A 10274-nucleotide genomic window follows, 5' to 3' on the forward strand; every position below is an offset into this window, starting at 1 on the left:
TCCGGATCTAGGGGAGTGATGTGTTTTGGAAGGAAGGGTCAGTGCAACCATTGTGGAAAGAATCATCCATCTGACAAGTGTCGGAAAGCTTTAGGAGCTTGTTTTCTATGCGGGGAGACTGACCATATTAAGAGGAATTGTCCACAGGCTAGGGGAGTAGGTTTTGGTTCTGGTTCCCAGACTACTGTTCAGCAGAGGCCATCAGGGCAATAAGCAGGGGGTTCTAATCTGCGACCTCGTGCTTCTGGTCGAGTGTTTGCCTTGAGAAATGATCAGGAAATGGAGGAGAATGAGATGGTTATCGCAGGTACTTTTATTTTATACGGTATACCTACTTTTGTACTTATTGATACTGTTGCATCTCATTCCTTCATATTTGCTCATTTTTTTGAGCGTCATAAGTTACCTTTCATTACCCTAGACGCGGTACTTTCTATTTCTACACCGATGGGTCAGTCCATGTTGGCTAAGTGTCTAGTATTGGGTTGTCCTTTAGAGTTCGAAGTTAATTTTTTGACAGCGAATCTCATGGTATTAGCAATGGAGGGTTTCGAAGGAATTTTGGGAATTGATATGTTGACCACGTACCAAGATTCAGTGGATTGTTACCAGAGATTTGTACAGTTTCACCCGGTTGGTGGTGATAGATTGTTTTTCTATGGTGAGGGAGCGCGACCCGGACCCTCGATGCCACTAGTATCAGCTTTGAGAGTCTGTCGAGCTCTGAAGTCTGGCGGGGAAGGCTACCTCATTTATGCAATTGATTTTTCCACTAAGAGCATTGGTATAGAGGATCTGCCAGTTCTGAATGAATTCCCTGATGTTTTTTCCTGATGAGATTCTGGGTTACCTCCTGTTTGAGAAGTTGAGTTTGGCATAGATCTAATGCCAAATACATCACCTATTTTGAGAGCACCGTATCGTCTGGCTTCACCAGAGATGCGCGATTTGAAGAATCATTTGCAGGATCTCTTGGACAAGGGATACATTCGGCCTAGTGCATCTCCGTGGCGAGTTCCTCTTCTTTTCATAAAGAAGAAAAATGGGTCTATGCGTCTATGTATTGATTATCGACAATTGAATCGTGTGACCATCAAGAATAAGTATCCTTTTCCTCGTAAAAATTATTTATTTGATCAGTTGCAGGGTACTTCAGTTTACTCCAAGATTGATTTGAGATCTGTATATCACCAGATGCGAGTCAGAAATCAGGATATAGCCAAGACTTCATTTAGGACCAGGTATGGGCATTATGAGTTTTTGGTGATGCCATTTGGGTTGACTAATGAATCGGCTGTATTCATAGATTTGATGAATCGGGTATTTCAAGAATTTTTGGACAAGTTTGTGGTTGTATTTATTGATGACATTCTGGTGTATTCACGTGTCGTGAATGAGCATGTGCATCATCTGAGGATTGTGTAGGAGACACTTAGAGAGAAACAATTGTACGCAAAGTTGAGTAAGTGTGAATTCTGGATGGATCGAGTGGTATTTCTTGGCCATGTTATATCTAGGGAAGGAGTTTCTATAGATTCGAGCAAGAATGAGGTTGTATTGAATTGGTCGTGTTAGGGCATGGATTTTGAGTGGTCCTCAGAGTGTGAGGAGATTTTATGTGAACTTCGTAGATGGTTGACTTCTGCTCTGGTGTTGGCATTACCTTCAAGATCTGGAGGGTATGTGGTTTATACCGATGACTCTCTGCAAGGGTTAGGTTGTGTTCTGACTCAGAATGGGCATGTTATTGCATACGCTTATAGACAGTTGAAAGTTCACGAGAACAATTATACAGTGCATGATTTGTAGTTAGCAGCTATTGTTTTTGCGTTGAAGATCTGGCTTCATTATCTGTATGGCGAAAGATTTGAGATCTTCACAAACCATAAAAGTCTCAAGTATTTGTTCACTCAGGCGGAGTTGAACATGAGACAGAGAAGTTGGATGGATTTGCTGAAGGATTATGACTGTGAAATTAAATACCATCCAAGAATTTCTAATCTCACTGCTGATGCTTTGAGTCGTAAGGTGCAAGTATCCGCACTTCAGACTTGTTTGTTTTCCAATGCAATTCAGGATTGTTGTTCTTCAGGATATACCTTCAAGCATAAGAAAGGTACGAGGAGTATTAAGATGTTTTCAATCTTATCTTAGCCAGCCTTGTATTCTCAGATTTGAGATGCTCAGATTTCTGACCCAAGGACTCAGCGATTGGCTCGTTTAGCCAGAGATGATAGCACGTCTGGATTTCACTATCAGGCTGATGTTTTCTTGTGTTTGTCTAGGCGTATTGTGGTTCCTGAGGATGATTCTCTAAGAGACGAGATTTTGTCTCAAGCACATCGTACCAAGTTGAGTATTCATCCAAGAAGTAACAAGATGTACAAGGATTTGCGTACTCAATTTTGGTAGAAGGAAATGAAACACAGTGTGTATCAGTATGTTTCGAGATGTTTGTTGTGTCAGCAGGTCAAGGCAAAACATCGATGACCTAGAGGATTTCTTCATAGTTTACCTATTCCTGAGTGGAAATGGGAGTTTATCACGATGGACTTTGTGACCCATTTACCGGTATCCTCGAGGAATTGTGATTCTATCTGGGTTGTGGTGGATCGACTCACCAAGGTAGCGCATTTCTTTCCATATAACCGAGATTTCACTTTTGACTGTAGTAAGTGATTGCACATCCTGTAGATTGTGTATTTTCTTGGCATGTCAGTAAGTATTGTCAGAAATTGAGATCATAGGTTTACTTCCAGATTCTGGGGGAGTTTTCAACACTCTATGGGTACTACTCTTAGCTTGAGTACTGCATATCACCCAGAGACTGACGGACAGTCAGAGCGTATGATTCGTACTCTTGAGGATGCTGAGAGCTTGTTCTATGGATTTTGGTCCAGCTTGGCAAGATCAATTTCCATTGATTGAGTTCGCGTACAACAATAGTTACCATCGCAGTATTGGTATGACACCATTTGAGGTGTTGTACGTGCGACGATGTCGTACTACACTGTTATGGGATGAAGTGGGGGAGCAACAAGTAGAAGGACCAGGGTTAGTTCAATAGGCTATTGATATCGTTGGATAGATTAAGAAACGGATTAAAACTGCACAGGATCGACAGGCTAGCTATGTTAATTTTAAGCAAAGATCTTTGTAGTTTGAGGTTGCTGAAAAAGTATTCCTAAAAGTTTCACCATTCCGCAGGATTTTGAGATTTGGTCTCAAAGGTAAGTTATCTCTTATATACATTGGTTCATTTGAGATTTTGGAAAGTGTTGGAGATTTGGCTTACATATTGGCTTTGCCACCGTATCTGGCAAATATCCACGATGTGTTCCATGTATCGTTGTTGCGACGGTATGTGGCTGATGAGTCACACATTTTGCAGCCGTCTGAAGTACAGTTGGATCCAAATTTGACATATGTGGAGAGACCATTACGTATCATGGGTCATAAGAACAAGGTGTTACGTAATAAGATTATTCCTCTTGTTCTAGTTTAGTGGCAGCGCCGAGGCACTGAAGAAGCCACTTGGGAACTTGATAGTCGTATGCGTGCAGACTACCCAGAGTTGTTTTGATTGTTTTGTATCTCAGTTGTATCTTGTAAAATATTCAGTTTGAATAAAGGATGATATTCAAAATATTGTTTTGCATACTTAATATGTAATTTCGAGGATGAAATATCTTAAGTAGGGGGAGAATGTAGTAGCCCGATCCCATTTTACAAGATTAATTAACTGAATATGATTAAGGAAGGGATTAAGGGATTAAATTGGATTTAATTAAAGAAATTGGAAATTGGAACTCGGGTGATATCGGACCGTCCGAACTCATAACGGAGCATCTGAACCCATCACCAGCTGTACAATGAGGTGTCAACTTTGGATCGACATGTGGCGACAATCGGAGCATCCGATGTGCTGGCGGGACAGATGTTCACAAGATCGTGACACATGGTGGGACATGCAGATCGGACCGTCCGATTTGGAGAACGGAGCGTCCGATATGATGTTTATAAATAGGGGTCGAGATGGCTCATTTTCAATGCATTCCAAACCTATCCTCTCCCGTAATGGCTATATTTTAAGGGCTTCGGGACTCTTTTATAAAGCTTTGGAGTAGGTAGTATTATTTTTATAAATAACGGACAGTTTCCGTAGTATTGGCCAAGCTGCGGAGCTTTGGTGAGGTGTCCAGAGGTCGTAGCGAGGCTGTGCCCAAGCTCTAGGTCATTCGACATCAGCGTGCTGACGACGGACGAAGGTATAGCTCTAGCTCCTTATAGAAGATAGGGAGTATGTTATAGCTTAGTTAAGGCTTTTAGAGCATTTTAGATAATGCATGGTTATTATGAATTGTAGTGTTGCATGGTAGGCTTGGAACCTAGATGGGTGCTTCTAGGAACTGCCTTAGTAAGGTACGTAAGTACTGATTGAAATTGCCAGCGGGTTTGCATGCTTATTTATTGCATATTATCTTACATGTTTCATGTTATTGCTTTGAAATATTATGTTGCATGTGAATTTCATATTGAGCATGTATCTCCTTCGAGATATGCTAGTGTTAAAGGGTGTTCAGCCCTTGTTAGGACGTTTTGACACTTAAATTCATTATGACCGAAGGGTCTGTCGGACTCTAGTGGTCTAGGATTTTGATCCACGTCCTATTAGGAATGAGTTTTTGGGTCCAGCGGTTTGAGTCCTAGCGGCTACAGCTTATATCCTAGGTGCCATTTTGAGTGGCTTTCTGATTCGTTACCTAGATATGATACTTGTTCATTAAATTGCATGCATCATATACATATGTTTACCCGTACTAGAGTACTGATCATTTAATGCTCACGTCCAGTTATTTTCTATTGTCTGGACACCCAATTCAACGGGGCAGTTGCAGGTAGTTCTCTTAGAAATCTAGAGATTGGGTGGTGACCAAGGCAGGATTGAAAAGTCAGCCACTAGGTTTTACCTTACTGGTATTAATTTATTTATTTATTTTTAGTTTTCGTAGTGTATCTCGGATTATGATTAACTATTGTTTAATTACGTGCCTAAGTTTCTGATTAGTAGGTGATCATAGTGCAGGTTACTACAAGGACTTTGCATAGCAATGCCCTGGCTCCCAGACATCGAACCCGACTAGAATGCTCAGGTCTGAATACATCGTTGTATCATAATAATGTGATTAATATCATTGAGTTAATCATAACTTTAAAAAAATAAAATGCATTATTGAAATGTTTTCTCATGCACTTATCTTGGTTGTGTTCCCTCAGGTTGTGTTGGAGATGACACTGCACAACCTCTTCCAATAAAGTCTTGCACCAAAATAAACTTTGTTAATAAAGTTAAAAAAATATTGAAGTCATTTTAAAATTAGAAACAAATTATTACCTCACATCACATAGCTTCATCATCAACTGGAGCACCCTCTTTCTTCTTACTCTGTCGACTTAAATGTAATATTCAATACAAGTAGGTTTTCTGTCATTCTCCTTAAAATAATCAATAGACAAAAATAAATAAATTAATCTAACACCAATTTTTCATAACATATTACAAAAAAATACAACTATATTCTATAAGAATTACAACTAATATATAAAACCATGTGTCATTATGTAACACTTACAAAATTATATTCCTTTGAAGAAATGTTTGTGCGTCCCTGTGCATGAATATTTCGTTTTTTATATGATTTTCTTGATTAATTTTTGAGGATCTTTGTCAAAAGTATATCAAAAACATATCATATTCACACTAGCTATGTACAGTTAAAAAAATAATCAACATATTATTAACTACCTCAGTTGTAAGGCCCGAGATTATTTAATTTTAATTCGAGAATATTTAATTTGGGAATATTTAGAGTTTAGAATTAAATTCTAATATTCTTAAATGAATAAGGATTGAAATTGAATTAAATCTCTTTTTCGGGGACTAAATTGCAAATAGCCAAAAGTTCAGGGACTAAACTGCAAATATACAATATTTATCTAAAATTATACTTATTATTCAGCATCTTCACGTGTAAGGGCCAGAAGCAAAAGTGATAAAGCTGAAAACACAAGAAAACGCCATTTTTGGTCCCGGAAAGCTTTGATATCTTGTGATCCGGCCGTCAGAAATTCAAGATAAATATATATCTGCGATCACCGCTCTGAGAGATTCATTTTGGTACAACTTTTATTGAGCTTTCTCATATTTTATTTTTGTGTTGAATATGGAATTTTATGATTTTAAGATATATGCATATATGAGTTGTACCGATTGTATATTTGCAGACGAATCGGAAAAAGACTGTCGTTCAGATTTTATATGAATTTTTGAAGCTATTTTCGAAATTGACATGTTCTTATATTGAGGAATTCGTTGGTTTTATTGCTGAAACAATGGTATATGTGGTATATTTGATTGTTGGATTGATATACACATAGACTGGATCGCCGGTTTTTAGCAGTTACGCCGCCGGTTTCAGAATTTGTACAAATTTGAACTTGTGTAGCTAGCTATGTTGAAATTGATTTGGAAGTTGATGTTTATGATTCCAAACACTTCATTTCAGCTTTGTTATTGACGTATTCGAATTCGAGAATCCGGAATTGAATCGGCAAAGAAGTCAAGAAGGTTTGAAGCCTTTTGCAATTCAAGTTTGAGTTGAAAGTTGAGCAACCTTTTGATATGAATTCTTATTGATGTAATTGCAGATTTGAAGTACTTTCAGACGTGACATTGAAAGGTATAAATGACAGCATATCTAGATGGGATAGAACACTCGAGATAAATATGATTCTCGAGTATTCCCTTGTTAATCACATACTTGTTTGATTATGTGCCTTATGTGATTAGATGATTTTCTTGCTTTGCTTGCTTATTTGAGTAGATGTTCAAGATGTTTTACAGTATTTAATGCATACATATTATGTTGCATTCATCTTGAACTCTAGCCTGAAAAGCACAGAGGGCTGAAAGGCCTAGAGTGCAGATGACGTTTGGAGGACTATAGTTGAGTGGCACGGAATGTAGATTTACTTCCAGAGCTAGATGACTCACTATAGTTGCACCAAATTCAACGGATATAAAATACTTGACGTCACCTCGATTGGGTGAGTTGGTGATTCGTTTGAGAATTTTATTCCCCGGGATCCCAAGAACCAATATTCTATTGATATCAGACTTGATAGCCTTCATTTGAAACATGAATTGCATTCATGTTTATTATATTACACGTTTTTTTGTTTATACTGGGATTTTATTCTCACCGGAGTTATCCGGCTATTGCTGTATTTTGTATGTGTTCATGGCAATAGGTGGGGCAGGAGCTGGTCAGACTCAATGTGGATAGCTCGAGATAGAGTTTTAGCATGTGAGGACTCGGGTTTTAAGCAAGAGAACATGTCTTTTGAATTGTTAAACATGTTAGAACACAAACAAGAATCTTTGTATATATGTTTGCGAGTACTCGTTTATATTTGATGTCGTGTATCCTAGATGAAGGGATTAATGTAGTTTACATGTTTATGACTGTGTAGTTGAATAAGAATGCATGTAAATGAGGTTTAAGATTGAATAAGAGTTGTATATCTCATGTTTACATTTGTGAAATGTTTAATTCTGAATTTTTAGTACAGGGCACGGAGTCATGGTCCGTGCTGGGGTTCGGATGTACTCTGTCTTAGAATCCATTTGTTGTTGAATTCATCCTTGGGCACGGACCTAGGTCCAGAAGAGGCACGGACCCCGTGCCTTGGTCCGTGCAGGGTTCGGACCAAGGTCCGTGTGGGGTCTGTCCTTGTAAAAAAAATTTTATTCTTTTAGAGACATGTTTTCGCGTCGCCAACTGGTTTTGCGTCGCCAAATGTCCTGTATTATTTATTTGATTATTAAGCAGACTAATATTCAGATTGAATATTTCGAGTTATTAATCGCCTTGTAAGATTATATTAGCACCCGAGGTCCCCACAACAGGTGGTATCAGAGCGTAAGTTTCTGAATTTAGATAGAAGTTGATGAGCGGGGTAGATTGAGTCTGCCTGATTGTTTTATACTGCATGAGATTGTCTGTTATCTATGATTATGTGCTTTACCTTCAAGCATGTTTTATTGTTTCCACGAATTATGTGATTGCATGATTATGTGTTTTCAATATAAATGCATGCTTTGCATGAGCTATTATTCCAGATTATCCTAAGTCAGAACCTGAATTCTCATGAGAACGCATGAGAATGCTTATCAGAGAAGGATGGAATAAATTGCAGAATATGATATTGTTTATGCACTAATTTATTTGACAATCAGATATGCCTCCCCGTAAAGCACCGGTCATTAGACAGACATTGGCTGTTCCTCAGGCCGCACCAGCACCAGTACCACCGACAGTGTTTGAGCCTCAGAATGCACAGGGTAGTACATCTGCTGATCCTATGGATGCTACTGCCACTCCGATGGAAACACTGCTGAAACGATTTCAGTCGTTCAAACTGCCAAAACTGAAAGGAACAGAAAATTCAGTTGATTGTGAGAATTGGCTAGAAGATATTGAACAGTTGTTTGACTCGCTTGATTATTCACATGATCGTCCTATCCGACTTGTAATACATCATCTTCATGAAGTTGCCAAGAGTTGGTGGATTACTACAAAACGAGCTTTGGAACATCGAGGTACGAGTATCACCTGGACTGTCTTTAAAACTGAGTTCTATCAACGTTTCTTTCCAGTCTCTTACAGAAAAGATAAGGGTGCTGAATTTGCCAATCTGAGGCAAGTCAACTTGAATATTGAAAAATATGTGGCCAAATTTTCAAGTCTTTTGAAGTTTGCTCCACATATAGCAGCGACTGATGAAGCTATGGCAGACCAGTTTATTAATGGCCTCAATCCAGATGTGTTTACCCTGGTGAATAGTGAACGACCCAATAATTTTGCTGAAGCATTGAATAAAGCTAAGGGAGCAGAAGCAGGTTTATTGCGACAAAGACGAACACCGTTCATTTCACAGCCATCTCCACAACCTGTATCAGCATCAGTGTTACCCCAGAATCTGCCACAGTTTCAGCAACCATCTCCCATATTTGAGGGAGGAAGTAGTGGCAGAAAGGATTCTAAATTTAGGCCTAAAGGGAAGCAATTTAAGAAGGCAATCAGTAGTTCCTCCAGTTCGAGTGGACAGAGGCCGTTTGGTATAGGGCAAAGATCTAGTGATTCAGGGGTTTATTGTGGCAAGTGTGGCGGACGACATGCTACTGATCAGTGCAGAGGTGTGTCAGGTAATTGTAATATCTGTGTTCAACCAGGTCATTATGCCAAAGTATGTCCTCAAAGAACAACAGAACGTATATCTAGTGCAAGTTATTCTCGACCAGTACCTCAGACGAAAAGACAATCAGTGCATTCATTTCAGCCTCAAGAACAAACCAGATCAGGAGGAAGCCAGACTGTGACTCAACCTCCTAGGCAACAAGCACAAGTGTTTGCATTGACTGAGGAGCAGGCTCAGGCAGCACCTGACGATGTTATAGCAGGTAACTGCTTTATCTTTGGTTATCCTGCTTATGTTTTGATAGATACAGGTGTATCACATACAATCATATCTGAAAAATTTGCTATGATGCATTCTTTATCGTCTGAGCCATTGCCTACTGTTGTTTCTATTTCTTCACCTTTGGGTGAAGGTATTGTATCTGTTAGAAAGATTCAAAATTGTGCTTTGCAATATGACGGGAATGTGATTGATGTGGATTGTATAGTACTTGGATTATCAAATTTCGATTGTATTGTCGGTATAGACATGTTAACCAAGTACAGGGAGACTGTAGATTGTTTCCAGAAAGTGGTCAGATTTAGACCAGAAATGGTAGCTGGATGGAAATTCTATGGTAAGGGTTCTCGAGTCAAGATCTCTTTGATATCTGTGTTATCTATGACCCATTTATTGCAGAGAATTGCAGAAGGATTTCTGATTTATGCAGTCGATGTATTGAAATCCAGTCCAGCAGTGACAGATATCCCAGTGGTACATGAATTCGCTGATGTATTTCCTGATGAAATTCCTGGTTTACCTCCAGTTCGAGAAATAGATTTCAGCATTGAGTTAATGTCAGGTACGCAACCAATCTCCAAAGCTCCTTATAGAATGGCACCGATTGAATTGAAGGAATTAAAGGATCAGTTGGAAGATTTGCTGGTCAAAGGGTACATTAGGCAGAGCGTTTCACCTTGGGGCGCTCCGGTACTTTTTGTACGAAAGAAAGATGGGTCTATGCGATTGTGTAT

The sequence above is a fragment of the Henckelia pumila genome, unplaced genomic scaffold (assembly GCF_033568475.1).
Source record: "Henckelia pumila isolate YLH828 unplaced genomic scaffold, ASM3356847v2 CTG_429, whole genome shotgun sequence".
NCBI classification, from domain to species: Eukaryota; Viridiplantae; Streptophyta; class Magnoliopsida; order Lamiales; family Gesneriaceae; genus Henckelia; species Henckelia pumila.